Here is a 20,256-nt window from a genome sequence, read left to right as displayed (position 1 = left end):
ATAGCCAACTGGCTTCTCACATACTGTGATAAAATTCGAGGTGGACATGAGCTAAAAAACCAATTTGGCAACTTTAATGGCAATAGAAGGTGTAATGTGACATTAAAGAAGAACCCTTCTGGAATTGGAGGATTATGCCATCCTCCCAGTGTGTTTAACATTAATGAACAGAATGGATATTTATACTATCCAAATCAACCCATGTTCTGCCGTTTTTGTTGCAATTTTGGGCATGTTAAACAAAACTGCCCAAAGGACAAATGTAGAAATTGCGGCAAAAAGGACCATAAGGAGGCACAGTGTGAGCAGCCATACCGATGCAAAAATTGCAATCAAGAAGGACACTTCACTATAGAGTGCCCCATTTTTCCCCAGACGTATGCTCAAAAAGCAGCTGGGGCTGCGAAGATACTTCCAGATGTCTTTACAGATAACAGGCCTTCTACAAGCACTCCCAGCAATGTTAGTGCAACTTCTGGGAAATCTCCTGCAGACATTGAAAAAGAACTCCAAGAACACGAGGCTCTACTGCGTACCGCTGCCCACCTCGTGGCGCGGGTGTGTGACAGCAACACCTCTACTGGGCTCTCTGTTGTGCAGTAGAGAGCTTAAGTCAAAATAGTTGTGATCGTATAATTTGCCATAACTTTCCTGGAGATAAAACCTCCCTTGAAAAGAGCCAAAAGGCCGAAAAGCGATGCCCCGAAAGGGTCCGTCGGAAAGAGCGCTGCTCGGCAGCTCCCCCGCTGACTCGGAGTCGCCCTCTGCCGTAGACTCCCAGGCACCTCGGAGGCGGCCGGGCCTAGCGTGCGTTTGCATGAAAGACCAGCAGCCCCGGGTCCGTTTTTGCATGGCTCCGCCCCCACATCTCCAGCAGCCTCGGTGCCAGGGCCCAAAGTCACCCCGAGCTGCCTGGGGGGGGCAGGCTCCTCCGAGCGCCCACCTTAGATAAGGCTTGGCCGTTCGGGGCCGGCAGGGGCGAAGGAAGGAAGGAAGGAAGGAAGGAAGGAAGGAAGGAAGGAAGGAAGGAAGGAAGGAAGGAAGGAAGGAAGGAAGGAAGGAAGGAAGGAAGGAAGGAAGGAAGGAAGGAAGGAAGGAAGGAAGGAAGGAGGGCAAGGACAGTGTCCCCCATGCTCTCCTCCTCCGGCTGGCTGGCTGGCTGGCTGGCGGCTCCCCTGAAAAAGGAGCCAAACGGCAGACTTTTTTCCTTCCGACAACTTGCTCCAAGACACAGAATGTTCAACAGGACATCTAAACAAAAAAGAAGGAAGAAAGGGAAAAAAAAAAATAAAAAAAATTAATTTGCATAAGTACAGATATATTTTGCCGTGTGCGCTCTTCTTTTTCAAGAATCGCCAAGTCTTTCTTTTTGACAGCTTTGTTTTCCCCGAGTGGGGAAGTGCACCAGTCCTGGAGGTACTGCAATACCAGGTTGATGCGTGGAGTGGACAGAGCAAGCTCCCATTCCATCTCCCTGTTCCAAAAATCAATTTACTATATGGTCCCCAGATAGAGGACGTATCAGATATTAAACTGATAAGAACAGATTTTTTTTTTTTTTGAACGGTCTCCACATCTCCCCTTACAACCGTCCCTTTCCTCCAGCAAAGTAGTTTATACTACTTGCAACTATACGCCAATTAGTTCTCCAATTAAAAGTTTGTCACGAATTAAAATAGAATTTGGTTAAAAAACTGTCAAAAGAAAGACTTTGAGCTAAAGCTCTCCCTAACCCAGATTGGTTAAACAGTTAGCGTTCGCCAGTTGTCTTGTTGCCAAATCTTTTGTGCCTCTTGTTTACCCTTGTCTTTGGCATCAAGACAGTAATATGTGTATAAATAACACAACGCTAACTTAACACACTCCTCTGGAGTTATGTTTTTGTGCTGTAGCACTAGTAGTGATCTAGCTTTCCACAAGGCTTCTTTTGCTGCAGATGTGATTTGATAGAAAAGGATTTTTTCTAGTTTCCCTCCTCCCTCCTGTATCCCTGTCAAAATCGATTCGAAAGTTAAGGTCTGCTTTCCTGTGAGAGCGAAGGTCAGTACTTCAAGTTTTGCCCACACTTGTTTGGCAAACGCGCAATTCCAAACAAAATGTAGTGTTGATTCGTCTTGCATACATTGTTCTCTAGGGCATGTTGCTGTTTTGGCAAGTTTTCTCCTGTGCATGAAGGATTTCAAAGGCAGTTCGTTTGTTAGTAGCTGCCAGTTTATGTCTCTTTGGGTGTTCGTTATTTTTGCTTTCGCAAAGGTTTTCCAAACTTTGTCTAGTTTGTTTCCCCCTAGGTTGCCCACCGGTTCCGGGGTTTCATTTAGTCTTTTTTGTTTTAGTATGTCTCTGGGTTCCACCCATATTTTTGTTAAGAGTTCTTGATCTTCCACTGTTGGCAGGAAATTGCTGATGCTTTTATAGAAAAAAGGCGTTTCCATTGCTTTTGGTAGTGTATTACTTCTCGGTATTATCTTGTGCTTTTCCAATATGTTCGCTATTGCGTACCTTATGAAAGGCGCTGCCATCGATGCTGAGTGCTTCAGCGTGTTTAAGCAAAACCCTACATAGTGTCCTGTAAGGAAGTCTTGTATTTCTGGTACACCCCTTCCTCCTCTCTCCTTTATTTTGTACATAGTCTTTCTTGCGACGCGGTCCATCTTTGAGTTCCATAAGAAGTAGAACATCAGTCTTTGTATTTTTCGCGTCTGCTTAGTTTTTGGTGGGAAGATCAGTGCCAAAAACGGCAACAGCGGTAGGATGACTGCTTTCATGAGCAGCACTTTCCCTTCTATCGTTAACTGTCTCAAAGCCCAGAAATTGATTTTTTTCTCTATTTTCTGCGTTGTGCTTTCCTATTGTTTTGTCCCGTCCATCTGTTTGTCAAACAGCAGTCCCAGTATCTTCAAACTGTCTTCTGTTTTGTTTACAGGGCATGGAGTGAGATTGTTCCATGTTCCTATCGTTAGTAGTTGGCACTTGTGTTTGTTCAGTTTGAATCCTGCCGCTTTGCAAAAAAGTTCAGTCTGTGTCACGACCTGGTTCACCGATTTGGCATCTCTGCACAAAGCTGTTACGTCGTCCATGTACCCTATGGTTTTTTCTTGCTCTGGGGTCCCTGGCACTGGGGCTCCTGCCATGTCTTTATGTGACTTCAGCCTGATATGTAAGGGTTCTACCGCACAGATGTACAGAAGTGCTGATAACGGACATCCCTGTCTAACCCCTGATAGTATTGGAATTTGTTTAGTCAACTCCCCGTTGATGCGGACTTGACTATAGACTCCAGCGTATAGCGTGGAGATGTGTGTTAGAAAGGGTTTTGGGCAACCCATTTTCTCCATTATCTTCAACATAAATGGGTGAGAGACTCTGTCGTATGCCTTTTCAAAATCTAGGCTTAGAACCCCCAAAGGTGTTCCTCGATCTTTTGCTGATTGTATCGAGTCTCGAACGATCAGCAGGCTTTCATGTATGCGTCTGCCCGGGACAGCGCACGTCTGGTCTGGATGTACTAAGTGCCTGATTACTGCTCTTAATCTGTTAGCAATAACTTTTGCTAATATTTTGTAATCTGCATTTAGCAATGTTATCGGTCTCCAGTTTTTGACGTCCGCTTTATCCCCTTTTTTGTATAGCAAAGTGATCATCCCCTGTTTCATGCTGGGGGTTAGTTCTCTAGTTTGGAAGACCACGTTCACTAGTTCTAGTACTGCCGGTCCTAGGATATCCCAGAAAGTGCTGTACCATTCGCATGGCAGACCATCACTTCCCGGTGTTTTCCCCTTTGCAGCACTCATCACCGCTTTGTGCGTTTCTTGTAACGTGAATGGCTCGACCATGTCTGCTTTTTGATCGGTACTTATGTTGTCTTGAACAGCTTTTCCGAAATCAATTGTCTGTTCTTCGTCCAACTGTTTTGGAGAATACAAGTCTGCGTAAAAGAATTGTGCTACCTCTAGCAATCCTGATACTGTGTTCCTTGTTTCCTCCCTTGAGTCTCTGAATTCAGAAAGTAAAACCTTCTGATGTTGTGCTGCTTTGAAGAAGAAACGTGTGCATTTCTCGTTCTCTTCAAATTCTTTCACCCTTGAGTTGAAGATAATAGTTTTCCCTTTATCATGCATCCATTTCTGGATTTTGTCTTTTATTTCTTCTAGGTCATCTTGGACGTCTACCCCTCTCTCCTGTAGTAAGTGTAGTGTTTGTTGTGTGCCTAACAGGTTTCTGTAGGTCTCATTCCGTTTTCTTGCTGCCGTGTGTCCGCTCTTTTTAAAGAACTCCCTGGTTCTTTCTTTAATGTCCTCCCACCACTCTCTTTTGTCTTCGTATAACATATGTTGAGATACCCAATCCTTTAGCAATGGTCTGTATTTTTTACAGATTTTTTCGTCCTGTAAGAGGTTTACATTAAGTGACCACGCATTGCGTTGTTTTGGAGTGTACTCCTTTAATGTTATTTCTGTGGTGATTAGGTGGTGGTCTGAGAACAGATTTGGTTTCACTTCGGTTTTGTTGATGCCGAAGTTTTTGGATGTGAATATAAAATCTATACGGGACTGTACCAACCCATTTTCAGCTCTATATGTTAAGGCTGTCCCCGGTATATTGCCAGATGCATGTGTATCAGTTAAGTTTAGGTCACTTATGATACTTTTGAGTATTTTGGACGATGGGTCTCGGTTCTTCGTCGTTGCTTGCGAACCTGTCCGCACTCTGTCTTCTTTTTGTATTGTGCAGTTGAAATCTCCCGCTATGATTAGAGGAGTGTTTCCGGTGCAAAAATTGCGTAGTTCTTGTAACAGAGCTATGCGTTCTTGTTTCTTTGCATCTGCGTATACACTTAAAAGATTGTGTTGGATACCGTGCCATGAAAAAAAACACTTGTAGTATCCGACCAGGATGTATTTCCACATGCTTTGTCTGTGGCTACGTGAGTTTTAAACAAGATTGCTGTACCCGCGTTCTTGTTTATGTTGGAGCCTGACCAAAAGGATGGTCCGCTTGTCCAATCTTTTTTCCATTCTTTGTTGGTTGCGTCCCAGCTTAGACCACATTCCTGCAAGCAGATGATGTCGCACGGTATTGTGGTTAAGTATGCTAGTAATGCTAGTCTTTTTGTAATATTATTTATACCTCTTACGTTTAGTGTTGCTATTTTTAAACCCCCCATTATTGTTTTTTGGGTTGTGTTGTTCTTGTCTCTTTGACTAGATCTGCTTCTAGCTCTGGAAGCTTCTTTTTCCATTTTTCTGTAAGCAGATGGCGTTCTATGTAAGCTATCTGTATTTTCTTCTTCTTCATTGTCTGAATTTTCTGAAGAGTCGCTGAGGCATTCCAAGGGAGTGTAGGACCCTTCTCTTGTGTCTTTGTCTTGTGTGTCTTTTTTGCTTAGCTCTGAGGTTGTTGGGGTATTATTTCTGCTTCTTGTGGTGGTTAATTTTTTCTATGTTTTTTCCTTTGCGTTGTCCACCCTTCTTCCTCTTTGTTTTGAGAGAGGATGTATTTTGTTTTTGTAGCTAAGGCTTCACCCGCCTCCACCACCTGTTGTAGTTCTGCCAGGTTAGGGGTTAGCGATAGCCTTAGGCAGTCCGCTTCTTGGGAGAGTTGGGTTTCTTCTATTTCCGTCTTGTCCTGTATTTCTTGCAGGGGGGGAGTTTTTTCGCTGTTAGTTGCATTATACCCAAAGTCCTTTGGTGATAAAAAAGGTAGTACGCTTGGGTGCATCATCGCTAGGTTTAGAGGTCCAGATTGGGTTTTCTCACTACCTCTGTTTTTTTAAATGACTTAAAATGATTTCGCTGCTTAGGGTGTTATTTGTTGCTCTTTTTTGTGTGTCTGGTATCTCTGTCATTATTCGTGTTGCTTTCACCTGTTGAGTCAAAACTTGACAGCATGAGTCCTGGGGTACCACTTTTTTTATTCTTGTCCTGTTTTAGGGACCCACTCGTGCTCAAAATATTTTTTATAACAGCCGGAAAAATCCCATTTTTCCATGCTTCGCTAGTATTTGGTTCGTTTTCACCACTAGAGGGCGCTTCGGTGCTCTTCCCCTGCTCCTCTGTGCTCATCGGGTTCTCATTTTGTTCCTCAGCCCGTGCGTGGGCTTTTTTCTGCTTTTTTTCCCTTTCCTGATTCGGGTGCATTCTCATCGCCACATCTAGGTGGCGTGCCTGCTGGATGCTCTTGCTTGGAAGCACCCGCTTCCATTGCCTCTCCGTTTTCTTCTTTATTTTCTTTTTGTGTCTTACTCGTGATCATGTTTTTGTCTGCTTGTGTTGTTATAAACGCTTTTGGGCCCAATAATCTGTCTTCTCTTGAATCTGTATGGTCATTATTTATGTCTTCGCATAAATTGTCTTGGTTATTTTTCTCCTGTTGTAAAATCTCGTTTAAATCAAAGTCTACATGCATGTTTTCCAATTCTTCTTCTGCGCTGATGTCCCCGGTTTTTTTGACTGTCTGCGCATATGATAATTTGCGTTGTGGGCATATATCTGCGTAGTGTCCTTTCTGTTGGCATTCGGTGCATTGTAGTGGCTTGTCACATGCTGCCACTTTGTGGTTTCTACTTGCGCAATTTTTACAGGCGTCTTTTGGGCAGAATTGGTTCACATGGCCAAAATTTCTGCAGAACAAAGGTTGGCTTGGATAATATAAGTAGCCTTTGTGCTTGTTAAATTCGAACATGGCTGGTGGGTGTCTAAGCCCCCCTATGCCGTTCGCATCTTTTCTTAAAACTACTGTAAATCTTCTATTCCCATTAAAAATATTGTATTTGTTTGGAGTGGACAGAGCAAGCTCCCATTCCATCTCCCTGTTCCAAAAATCAATTTAATATATGGTCCCCAGATAGAGGACGTATCAGATATTAAACTGATAAGAACAGATTTTTTTTTTTTTGAACGGTCTCCACATCTCCCCTTACAACCGTCCCATTCCTCCAGCAAGGTAGGATGTGCTACATTGCGACTATATGCCAATTAGTTTTCCAATTAAAGGTTCTCACGGGTTATCCGTGTATTGGTTTAGAAACTGTCAAAAAGGGAGGCTTAGAGCACGGTCTCCCTAGACGCTTGTGCCCGAGCCTGACTTTGTCGACCTTTTCCGCTGGAAAGGAAACAGGTCGTGTTAAGTTATGGTGTACATTACTTACGTATCCTCGTCATGCCGCCTCGCGTGCGGCCGACGATTCCTTCGTTTTCTCCACTCAGAGGTGGGTCCTGTTTGAGAAAAAGCACAAGAACATGTTGTGTAAATGTACGTTTACTCGCTCTCCTTCGTCGTTGCTGTCGTCCTCCGGCCCGTCGATGATTGCGTAGTCTCTCAGGAGGCTATGGACCATCCGGCGGCAGGATTCCATCGTCATCTCTTTCTTCCCTACCACCAGGTGGTTTCTGGAAAATAGGAGCACATGTTTTACGCAGCACAGGATTCTCCAGCAGGCCTGCATGTCTTCCTGTGCGTGGGTCCCAGGGAACAAACCGTACATCACTGCGTCGGCATTGATGTTTGCTGTCGGGATCGTGCCCCCTAGTTCCGTGGCCAAGTCCCGCATCAAGTTGCGTGCGTAGGGGCAATCCCAGAGGAGGTGGTACTCTGTCTTGTCCGCCGTGCAGTTTTTGAAGCGGTTGAGACCTCTGGCGTGCATGAACGCTCGCACCGGTAGACCTCCCTGGATGGCCATCCAGGCTACGTCTTTGTGCTTGTTCGTGAGCCGTTTCGATGCCACATTGCCCCATACGCGCTCTGCGGCCTCTGATGATAGGGTCCTGATCTGCTCGCAAACGTCCCTGTCACGAATGCTTTTGTGGATGGCCCCATTCTTCCACTGGTCCGGCGCCGCCGCCTCCAGCTGGAATTCCCGTACAAAACGCTCCGCCTCAGCGTTGTACCAGGGGGCCGTCCAGTTGTATGGGATCCTGGCGTCCCACACCACCCATCCCAGCCTCCGCCATACCGGGAGTAGGAAAAAGCGGGCCATCAGGAAGCCTACGTGACTTTCATCACTGCTCCTCAGCGTGAGCCTCACGCAGTTGCAGGTGAAGAAGCCTCTCAGCATGGTGGGGATGGCCGGCACCCCCCTTCCCGCCTTTGTCGTGTGTCTTGATCATGGTTGCTCTCTTCACCCTATCCATCTTGGAGTTCCAGATGAAGTAGAATACCATCCTCGTGATGGTTTTTGCGGTAGACTTCAGCACTGGCCAGACCTGTGCAAGGTACTGTAGGACCGGGAGCACGTCGTTTGCCAGAGCCAGCGTCTTCCCCTCTATGGTCAGCCTCCGCAGGCTCCATAGCCCTAGTTTTTGTTTGGCTTTCGCCACGCGCTCGTCCCATGACCTTTTCGCGGCCCCTTCGTAGCCGAACCACACACCCAGGATTTTCATGTGGACCGGTCTGATGGGGAAGGGCAGAGGGTCATACGTTGGGTCCCAGTCTCCGAAGAGCATGGCCTCTGACTTGGTGCAGTTTATCTTGGCCCCTGATGCCTTGCCGAAGTCCTCGCAGGTCCTTACGAGGGCCTTGACCGAGCACCCGTCTGTGCAGAAGACGGTAACGTCGTCCATGTACAGGGAGCACTTCACTTCCTCCTTGCCTTCGCTTCCTGGCACTTTCACCCCTTGTATGTCCTTGTTTTGCCGGATGTGTTCCGCCAGGAGCTCGGTGACGCAGACGAACAGCAAGGATGAGAGTGGGCAGCCCTGTCTGACACCCGACTCCACCGGGAAGGAGTCCGACTTCCACCCGTTTACCATTGCGCTGCTGAAGATGTCTCGGTACATGGTCCGCACCATGTCACAGAAGAAGTCTCCCAGACCCATCGCTCGCAGGGCACGGTCCATGAACTCGTGGGACACTCTATCGAAAGCCTTTTCCTGATCTAGGCTTACCAGGGCCGCTCGGACCCTGCGGTCCCTGACTTACTCGATTGTGTCTCTGACCAGGGCCAAGCTGTCTGCTATCTGGCGCCCTGGTATCCCGCACGACTGGTCCGGGTGGACTAGCTTCCCGATTACCTTCTTGAGCCGGTTTGCCATCACTTTTGCCAGGATCTTGTAGTCCACGTTTAGGAGCGAGATGGGTCTCCAGTTTTTGAGGTCATCTCTCTCTCCCTTTTGCTTGTACAAGAGGGCAATCGTACCTTCCCTCAGGGTCCGTGGCATGCTGCCCTTCTCCGCCATCTCCTCGTATAGCGCGAGCAAGTCCGGCCCGATCTGGTCCCAGAGTTCGGTGTAGAGTTCCACTGGGAGCCCTTCACAGCCCGGGGTCTTGCCGCGTTTGAAGGAGGTGGCTGCCTGGTGCAGCTCCCCTAGCGTGAAGGGTGCGTTCAGGCCCTCTCTTTCCTCCGGTCCCAGTGTCCTCGAGATCCCAGCCAGAAACTTGTCTGCCTGGGCTCCCTCTGACGCCTTAGGCAAGTAGAGGCTGCTGTAGAAGTCTGTGACGACCTTCATCACCAGTTCTTTCTCGTCTTGGAGGTTTCCCTCTGGGTCCCGTAGTTCCAGTAGGAGTGTGGTAGTGGAGTGTAGCTTCTTGAAGAAAAATGCGTTGCATTTTTCGTCCTTCTCAAGTCGCTCGACCTTGGAACGGAACATGACTTTCCTAGCTTCCGCCTGGAAGTGGTTGTCTAGACCTCTCCTGGTTTCCTCTAGGTCGTCTTGCACGTCCCACCCTCTGAGCTCGAGGTTGAACAGTCCCTGCAACCGCGATTGCAGGGCCCTGAATGTCCTCTTCTTTTCCCGTGCCGCAGCCCTGCTGACACCCTGGAAGAAGCTCTGGACCTGGGTCTTGACCCACTCCCACCACTCCCCCGTGGATTGAAAGCAGTCCTTCATGCTCCTCCACTCTTCGTATGCTAGCCTGAGGTTTGCCTTAGCCTCTTCGTTTTCCAGCAGCGTGCAGTTCAGCTTCCAGGATCCCGGGCCGGCTGGGAACTTCCCCGAAAGTTCCCCTGTGAAGCTGATTGCTCTGTGGTCGGTGAAGTGTACGGCAACCATGGAGCTTTGTACCGGCTTTACCGTCCGGGAGGTGAAGACGAAGTCGAGCCATCGGGCCTACTCCAGGAGTAGTTCCTGGCGTTCGCCCCCATGCCCCCGATGACATCCCTCAGGGAGGACTCCCCGACAATCTCCCGGAGCAGCCGGGACATTGCGTCCATTCCTGCAGAGCCGGGGCCCGTGCGTCCGCCCTCCTTTATGGTGCAGTTGAAGTCACCCCCCCATCAGGATGGTCCTGGAGGTAACGAGCAGCAGTCTCAGGTTTTCGAAGACTTCTAACTGTTCATTCTTGGTCGGGGGGGCATACACATATCAGCCGTACAGGTTCTCCTGCCCATGAGCCGTCGATGGACAGCACTCTGCCGTTCACCTGCTCTGTTACTGATTCAGCTGTGAAGTGCCTTCCCCTTACAAGGATGGCCATTCCTTAGGATTTGCAGTCGTTCCCTCCTGACCAGAAGGACGGCCCGTGACTCCACTCCTCCTCGAGTTGTTTGTACGACCGGTCATACGGTATGCCACATTCCTGGGCGAAGCACACATCGCAGTTCTGGGCTGCCAGATAGCTCATTGTGCCTGCCCTTCGGGTCCTGTCCTTCAAGCTTCTGACATTCAAGTTGAGCAGTGATATGGCCATCTTGCAATGCGTAAGCTACGGGTTCTGGTTTCTCTGAGGGGGTGTTCTTGTTCGGTTCTTGGATCAGTCCTGCTCCGAAAGCCCCTCCCCCTCGAGTTCCATTCCGTCTGAGTCCGAGTCCGTGCCCGGCCCCTCCTTGTCCTTGTCCGGCCCCTCCTTGTCCTTGTCCGTATTCCGGCTGCTCGGGCCTTCCAGGCTTTGCAGCATTTCTATTGTCCTTAGTCGTTGGTGCAGGAGCGCGATCTCGCTGAGGGGTGTGTTGTCGGCGTCCTCCTCCTCGGAGTCTGAGCTGGGGATCACCACCACCTCTTCTCTTGCTCTTGTGTTGTTTCCTTTGAGGAGGTCTACCCTGGCTTGCAGGGCCATCCTCCTCATGGCCCGGGAGAGTCGCACGGGGCTCTCCTTCCCGCTTTCCTCGTCAGCTTGTTCTGACGCAGCTTCGCGGTCGGACCTGCTTCTGCTCCTGAGTCTGCCAGACCCATCCTTTTCCTGCTTCCCTTTTCTGTCCCTCCTTAGCTTGGACTTTCTCTTCCCTTTTGCCCGGGCGCTCCCTTGGTCTTCGGGGTCTGAGAGGTCTTCCACTTTGGAGGGGTGGGGATGTATCGTGGCTGTTGTTTGAGGGGCTTGTGGTACAGCTGCCTCTGTCGTTTCGGGTGCTGTCGCCTCCTCCTCCTCCTCTGCCTCGGGTGGCCCCGTGGCTGGGGCCTGAGGAGCTGGGGTGGTGGTTCCAGCTACCTCTGGTTTTGCAGGTGCCGGGGCAACCAGGGTTGGTTTCTCCGGCTCTGGAGCTGGGGTTCCAGCTGCCTCCGGTGTTGCCGGTGCCGCGGCGACCAGGGTTGGTCCTTCCGGCTCTGTCGGTATCGTGATGACCAGGGTTGGTCCGGGGGTTGGCTCTGCCGTGCTCGGCTTTGTCCGGGTCTGCGGGGTTGCCGCTTTCTCCAGGTGTGCCTTGCTCGGGTTAGCCTTTTCCTGTGCCTGCTGTGCCCGTTCTCTTTCCAGGCCCTCGTTCCTGATCTCCGTCATCAGGGTCATCAGCCCGTCCGAGGCCTTTTTGCTGATGACTGTTCTCCTGTCCCTTGGCGGTGCCTTAGCCGCCTCGGTCGTTGGCCTACCGGTCGGCTGCAGCACCTTGACTGCTCCGCTTGCCGCTTGGGCGTAGGACTTGGGCGAGCACGGGCCCCCGTAGTACGTGTGCCCTTGTGTGCCGCAGAAATTACACCTTTTCTGTCCCGTGCACTCGTATGTGTCGTGGTCTGTCCCCCTGCATTTCCGGCAGAATGACTGGGGGCATGCGTTGGCTTTGTGTCCCTCGCCATTGCATTTCCTGCAGGTGAAGGGTTGTCCCTGGTACCTTATCCTCCCTTCATCTGCTCCGAGGTAGAACACCGATGGCAGGTGTTTTAGGTCATCTCGACCTCCGAATCCCTGATCGAGTTCTAGCGTGGCCCTCCATGAGGTGTTCCAAACCCCATTGGCGTCCCTGATTTTGGTGGGCCCATCCTTGATGGTGCCATACCGCTTCAGCAGGGCGCCTATGTCCGATTCTGAGATGTGTGGGTTGGTCATCTCTACCGTTATCCTTCTCTCTCGTGACTCCCGTTGCGTCTCCATCTCGAACGTGCGGTATGGGGCCTCCTTTTTCTTCCCTTGGAAGATGTCCCAATATTTCTCGCAGAGGGCCTGCGAGATGAATGTTAGGAGGAAGACCCCGCATGACAGGTAGTCCTGGAAGCTTAGGACCTCGCTGGGGCTTACCCCTGCTCCCAGAACCACCTTGTCCCAGCACATCTTGCGGTCAAGCATTGCCCGCTTGCCGTCGACCTCCTTGACCTGCATCCGGATGGTCTGTTTCATCCAGTGGTTCAAGGGGTAGGGCTTGCTCACCCAGGCCGAGCCGTTTCCCCCGGGTTTGGCCCCTGTCGCCTTGCCATGGGGGTCTGGCTTGGCCCCTGTCGCCTTGCCGGAGGTCCCTGGCTTGTCTTTCTGCCCTGGTCCTGGGCCTCCGGCCACTGGTTGGGTCCCACTGGTGACCGGTCCCACTGGTGACCTCCTTTCCCTACCACTGTACTGGGGCGGCTGGGCTGTGCTTCGCTGCCGCCTTTTCCTGCTGTTGGGGGTGCCCCCGCCTGGGTCCCAGGGTCTCCTTTTCCAGCTCTTCCGGCCCCTGTTGCCGGGTTTCCCCCAGCCCCTGCCGTTGGGATTCCCCTGGGCAGGGGGGTCGGGGTGTTCCCAGCCCCTGTCGCCGGGTCCACCCTGCTGGGTGTCTCTGCTGCTAGCGCCGGCCCCACTTCCATGGAGTCCTCGTGGGGGCCTTGTCCCCCTTGGACCAGCGCTTCGCCTTGCTGCCCTGAGTTCTCTGTCATGTCTAGGATGGCCCCTGCTCGATTTTGCCTTTCCAGCTCCCCTGAAAAAGGAGCCAAAAAGCCTGCGAAAATTCGGAAATTGCACTCCGAGTCCTACTGGGTCACTTTTTGTCCTGCCAAGCGCTAGGAAGTGGGTTATGGCTGCAAGCAACCAAGCATAAATCCCCACCTCAAAGGGCCGAGTCCAAAAAGGATCCTGGGTAAGGTGTTAGGAGAATAAATTCTCCAGCATAAATCCACCTATGCGCCAGAAATGATCACCAGTGCCTATAGTATTAATTCAAATCAAAAAAAGATAAGAACAGATTTTTTTTTTTTTAAATACGGTCTCCTCGTCACCCCTTTAACCGTCCCAATCCTCCAATTTTATAAAAATTGAAAAAAAATTACAGAATCAAAAAAGCCAATCGACAAAAATAAAACACAAATACTCCATATTCACATCTTTTTCACCTTCACAATTTCAAGGTTCAATACCACATGGCCTAAGATGTTAAAAGTCTACAATTTCTCTGTTGCCACATATATTGAGCTTGCGTTTCCCCCAAAACCTTTACATCTAAGCAATAATATGTATACAAACAACTTAACGCCAATTTTACACAATCTTGAGGAGAAACAAAAGTATGTTGCATAACTAACATAACTCTAGATTTCCATAAAGCCTCCTTTATCGATGAAACAATCTGATAAAGGAGCCTATTATTCAAAACCTCTCCCTTCCACTGATAACCCAACAATACCATATCATACGTAACATTCCTTACCCCAGTTAAAGCAAAAATCAAAGGATAAAATAACTCCCACACTTGAGTTACATAATTACATTGCCATATGAAATGGTAAATTGTCTCAATTTGCGCACACCCTTCCCTCGGGCACACTGCCGTTTTCGATATTTGCCTCCGATACATAAAATCTTTTAATGGAAGAGCATTCACTAACATCAACCAATTTATATCTTTTTGTTTATTTGTAACTGCAGTACTTGAAAAAAAATTCCACACCCTTAACAATCTTGGACCTCCCAAATTACCTACTGGCTCAGGCAATTCCCTTTGCTGTAATGTTTTCAAAATCTTCTTGGGATCCATTCTTTCCTCATATAACAATTCTAATGGATATACTAACGGCAAAAAACTCTGGAAACATAAATAAAAAACTGATAATGACCACGCCTTTGGTAATAAATTACTCCGTGGTATTATTCGAAAACGTTCTAAGACATTTGCTGTGGCATATTTTACAAAAAAAACTGCCAACGATTTAGAATGCTTTACTGTATTCACACAAAACCCCACATAATGCCCTATTAAAAATAATTCTAAATTTGGAACTCCTCTACCACCTAACATCTGGGGTTTATACATTACATGTCTGCGTACTTTGTCCATTTTAGAACCCCATAACAATAAAAAAAAACAAACGCTGTAATCTCACAATTTGTCTTATTGTAGGTGGAAAAACCAATGCCAAAAAAAGTACAATAGGCAATAATACCGCTTTCATTAGCATGACTTTTCCTTCAATCGTCAAACTCCTTAATTTCCAAAAACACACCTTATTCTCCACTTTTTTTACTACTTTTTCCCATTGTTCCAAACCATCCATACAACTATTAAATTCTACTCCCAACACGTGTATTCCTTTCCCAACTCTACTAACCGGACAAGAATACAAATTATCCCATACCCCTACCGTAAACAATTTACACTTATTAGTATTTAACTTAAACCCTGCTGCTTGAAAAAACAACTCAGTGAGTGAAACTGCATGTCCCACCGACTGAGCGTCTCTACACAAAACAGTTACGTCATCCATATAACCTATGGATTTTGCTTGTATTTTTGTTCCTGGAACTGGAGCACCCACAATACCTAAATGATCCTGTATACTTATGTGCAATGGTTCTATCGCACACACATAAATCAATGCCGATAACGGGCACCCTTGTCTTACTCCAGACAAAATCGGTATCTTTCCGGACAACACACCATTTAAACGAACTTGACTAAAAGCCCCATTATACAAAGTAGAAACAAAATCTAAAAAACGACTCGGACATCCCATCTTTCCCAACACTTTCAACATAAATTCATGTGAAACCCTATCATATGCCTTCTCAAAATCCAAACTTAAAACTCTTAAAGATGTCCCTCTTTCTTTAGCTGCACATATAGAATCACGAATCAACAAACTTTCATGAATACGTCTTCCTGGAATTGCACATGTCTGTTCAGCCTGTACTAAATCTTTTATTACCGCCCTAAGGCGATTTGCAATTACCTTAGCCAAAATTTTATAATCTATATTCAATAAGGTAATTGGCCACCAGTTTTTTATATCTATCTCCTTTTTTTTTTTATATATTAAAGTTATTATACCTTTTCGCATACTTGAACTCAATCTTCCCGTATTAAACACCACATCCGCCACCTCCACCAATACTGGACCCAAAATATCCCAAAATTTAACATACCATTCACTTGGGAGTCCGTCACTACCTGGTGACTTACCCTGCGCAGTTGACATCACTGCTAAACTTACTTCTTCCAATGAAAAAGTTTCCACCATTTTTTTTTTTTGCAATGTCCCTAATGAATCTCGTATAGGCTCACAAAACTTTTCTCCCTGTTCCTTATTTAACACTTTCTGAGAATATAGTTCCGAATAAAACTCCTGTGCAATATTCAAACTATTATTCAAACTATCTCGTACTACTCCTTGTGTATTATTAAATTCTACAGAACTCTCTCTTTGAAAAAGGGCTGATTTAAAAATAAACCGTGTACACTTCTCATCTTCCTCAAAATTTCTTATTCTTGCATTAAAAATAATCGTCTTTCCTCTCTCCTCCATCCATTTTTGTATATCTCTTTTTACAAAATCCAATTCCTCTTGTACCTCTACTCCCATATCCTGTAATTGATGTAATGTTTGCTGTGATCCCACTAACATTCTGTAAACAAAATTATTATTCTTAGCATTTTCCTGACCACATTCTATAAAAAACTTTTTCGTTTTTAATTTCGTCTCTTCCCACCAATCTAATATGGAAGGATGAGACTCCTACTGCGACACCCACTGTTTCAATAAATGTCTAAAACGTAAACATATATCCTCATTTTTTAACAATTGTACATTTAACTTCCACAAACTCTTCTTCTTTGGTGTGTAAGACAATAACTTGATTGTAGAAAGTACTAAATGATTATCTGAAAAAAGAGTAGGAATAATTTCCGTATCGTCTATTACAAAAATTTTCGATACAAAAACATAATCAATCCTAGATAATACTAACCCATTATTTTCACTATAAGTAAGCCTCGTCCCTGGATCATTATGTACAGCATGTGTATCTATAAGTTGTAAATCATCTATTAATTCTTTCAATAATTTAGACGATGTGTCTTTATTTCCTTCACACACTGGTCTACCACTTCTTATCCTATCTGCTGGGTGTAATATACAATTAAAGTCCCCTGCCACTATCAACGGGGTACTTCCCACACAAAAAGACTGCAGACTCTGAAACAAACAAACCCTTTCTCTTAACTTTGCATTCGCATATATACTTAATAATTTATGTACTGTGTTCTGCCATTCAAAAGACACTTGTAATATACGCACAGGAATCAACTCCACATGCTTCACATTCATCATTAAATGGGAATTAAATAAAATCGCTGTACCCGCATTCTTATTATCATTTGCTCCTGACCAAATTGATATACCATTTGTCCACTCTGAACACCATCTCTGATTTGTCCTATCCCATGACATGGCACACTCCTGTAAACAAAATATATCACATGAAATTGTCGCTAAGAATGCGAACAATGCTACTCTTTTCGTACTACTATTAATTCCTCTCACATTCAGAGTAGCCACTCACAAGGTAGCATTATTGACAGGCTCCATCACAAAACCCAATTATATACACCCTTTCTTCATCATTTTCCGTGATCAGACCGACTATGGTCTTTATTCTTTTTTTTCTCTTTACGCAAATTTCCTCTGAAACTCATCCGTGTTCCCTCACTTCCACTATCTTGTTCTACATCCAATTCCTGTGTAGGAAAAAAAAATACTGGATCTGCAATTTCCTCTTGCAAAACTTCATACTTATTCATAGTTTCCACTTCCGATCTCTCCAGTTGTTCCTGTACTTTACTTCTCTCTTCCATTACTACTTTACTTGGCTTTTTTACTATTTGCGTCCAATTTAACTCTGCCCGTCCCGTACATTTATTCATTTGATCAATAGTAGCTCTATCTCTATCCGACTGTCCTTTACTTCTTACTGTTACCGTTTCCTCTTTTTCCATCATTTCAACCTCTTCATCCAATATACCAACATCTTCACCTCCACTCTGAACTAATTCTTCCTGTAATATCTCGTCATCACTTTGAGAATACTATACCCGTTTCTGCAGAAACTCCATGGTCAAATCCTCCACAGTACCCACATTTTCTCTCTTTTCACAATCCTGCATAAACGCTCCAACCAAATCCTCAAATTCCTGAACTGAAATCTGTTTACTGCCTTTTAGACCTATTAGTCTTCTACTTATCCGTTGTTTCACTTCTTCCAAAACCCTTCTTTTCATAGAATCTGTTCCATCTTCATTCCTTTCTCCACCGACCCCACTCTCCAAAATATCTTCCTTCTTTCTCAGATTTTCTTCATCAACTCTCCTCTGATCACTTTCACCACGATAAGTATAGAAATCAGTATTCACACTGGCAGCTTGAGCATACGTTTTTGTGGTATCCGGACAATTCTCTGCCACATGTCCTTCAAGATCACAATAACTACATCTTATTGGAATATCGCAATTTGCCATTTTGTGGCTTGAACTTCCACAATTTCTACACTTATCCTTTGGACACTTCTGTTTAGTGTGCCCAAATTTTCTACAAAATTCAGGCTGACTTGGATAATACAAATAACCACTTTGATCCTGGATTTTGAAAACTCCCGGAGGATGACACACTCCTCCTACTTGCACCGGATCTTTTTTTAACACTAATACAAATCTTCGGTTCCCATTAAAGAAACCAAACGTTTTTCATCTCGTGCCCTCCTCTTACTTCCTCACAATAAGTTGAGAGCCAATTTTTTATACTTTCGGCTGGCACAAACGGATTGTACATGTGCACCGTTAGCGGTATCTTCTGCCGAACATAACACAATTCGACTAAAACACCTTCCAAAATTTTATTCTTTTCTTTATCCGCCTTATAAACTTCATGTGCATTCAAAGATGATATTTCATCCATAAAGGTAAAGTCATATGTAAAAAACTGTCTATGCTCATGCATACAATACACTGTACTTTTATCTACTTGTAATGCATCAAAAAGTACCTTTTTGACAAAGTCAAAATCCTTTTCCGTTGTATATCCATGCTGAACTGATATCCGAATCGAATTCCTTAATTCTGTTGCCGGTGGTATATTTCTCGAGGGCATCGCCATCCTGGATAAAGCAGCCAAATTCCTCTCGTTTTGATGCAAGTCACCCCTCTCTCCTTCCCCAGGAGAGAGGGTGACTACCTCCTTCTTCTTCCGAAACCAATAACAGAGTGACGAAAGTTCTCGAACCTTCTTAGCAAGATCAGAAGCCCACCCTCAGACCCGTAGGTCCGGGGGTATCAGCTGCAAAGAGAAGTCCTCCTGTACCGGACAAGCCAGTTAACCAGTTGACTCTCTGCACTTGATCTTAGCCAAAAGGCCGAGAAGCGATGCCCCGAAAGGGTCCGTCGGAAAGAGCGCTGCTCGGCAGCTCCCCCGCTGACTCGAAGTCGCCCTCTGCCGTAGACTCCCAGGCACCTCGGAGGCAGCCGGGCCTAGCGTGCGTTTGCATGAAAGACCAGCAGCCCCGGGTCTGTTTTTGCATGGCTCCGCCCCCACATCTCCAGCAGCCTCGGTGCCAGGGCCCAAAGTCACCCCGAGCTGCCTGGGGGGCAGGCTCCTCCGAGCGCCCACCTTAGATAAGGCTTGGCCGTTCGGGGCCGGCAGGGGCGAGGAAGGAAGGAAGGAAGCAGGGCAAGGACAGTGTCCCCCATGCTCTCCTCCTCCGGCTGGCTGTCTGGCTGGCTGCTCCCCTGAAAAAGGAGCCAAACGGCAGACTTTTTTCCTTCCGACAACTTGCTCCAAGACACGGAATGTTCAACAGGACATCTAAACAAAAAAGAAGGAAGAAAGGGGAAAAAAAAATTATTTGCATAAGTACAGATATATTTTGCTATATTTTGCCGTGTGTGCTCTTTTTCAAGAATCGCCCAAGTCTTTCTTTTTGACAGCTTTGTTTTCCCCGAGTGGGGAAGTGCACCAGTCCTGGAGGTACTGCAATACCAGGTTGATGTGTGGAGTGGACAAAGCAAGCTCCCATTCCATCTCCCTGTTCCAAAAATCAATTTAATATATGGTCCCCAGATAGAGGACGTATCAGATATTAAACTGATAAGAACAGATTTTTTTTTTGTACGGTCTCCACATCTCCCCTTACAACCGTCCCATTCTTCCAGCAAGGTAGGATGTACTACATTGCGACTATATGCCAATTAGGTTTCCAATTAAAGGTTCTCACAGGTTATCCGTGTATTGGTTTGGAAACTGTCAAAAAGGGAGGCTTCGAGCACGGTCTCCCTAGACGCTTGTGCCCGAGCCTGACTTTGTCGACCTTTTCAGCTGGAAAGGAAACAGGTCGTGTTAGGTTATGGTGTACATTACTTACGTATCCTCGTCATGCCGCCTCGCGTGCGGCCGACGATTCCTTCGTTTTCTCCACTCAGAGGTGGGTCCTGTTTGAGAAAAAGCACAAGAACATGTTGTGTAAATGTACGTTTACTCACTCTTCTTCGTTGTCGTCCTCTGGCCCGTCGATGATTGCGTAGTCTCTCAGGAGGCTGTGGATCATCTGGCGGCAGGATTCCGTCGTTGTATTTCTTCCCTACCACCAGGCGGTTTCTGGAAAATAGGAGCACATCTTTTACGCAGCACAGGATTCTCCAGCAGGCCTGGATGTCTTCCTGTGCGTGGGTCCCCGGGAACAAACCGTACATCACTGCGTCGGCATTGATGTTTGCTGTCGGGATCTTGCCCCCTAGTTCCGTGGCCAAGTCCCGCATCAAGTTGCGTGCGTAGGGGCAATCCCAGAGGAGATGGTACTCTGTCTCGTCTGCCGTGCAGCCCCGGGGGCAGTTTTTGAAGCGGTTGAGACCTCTGGCGTGCATGAACGCTCGCACCGGTAGACCTCCCTGGA

The 20,256-nt window shown here is 46.8% G+C and overlaps 3 pseudogenes; all 3 read right to left on the bottom strand.

Annotated features, from left to right (window-relative positions):
- Nucleotides 1–1,394: 1,394 nt before the first annotated feature.
- LOC138460380 (U2 spliceosomal RNA) lies at nt 1,395–1,570 on the bottom strand (annotated as a pseudogene).
- Nucleotides 1,571–6,737: 5,167 nt separating this feature from the next.
- Nucleotides 6,738–6,946, bottom strand: LOC138460402 (U2 spliceosomal RNA; annotated as a pseudogene).
- Nucleotides 6,947–19,312: 12,366 nt separating this feature from the next.
- Nucleotides 19,313–19,527, bottom strand: LOC138460385 (U2 spliceosomal RNA; annotated as a pseudogene).
- Between the last annotated feature and the right edge of the window lie 729 nt (nt 19,528–20,256).

Source organism: Ambystoma mexicanum, chromosome 4p, assembly GCF_040938575.1.
Source record: "Ambystoma mexicanum isolate Mex_15411 chromosome 4p, UKY_AmexF1_1, whole genome shotgun sequence".
Lineage (NCBI taxonomy): Eukaryota > Metazoa > Chordata > Amphibia > Caudata > Ambystomatidae > Ambystoma > Ambystoma mexicanum.
This window is presented reverse-complemented; position numbering and strand designations above follow the sequence as displayed.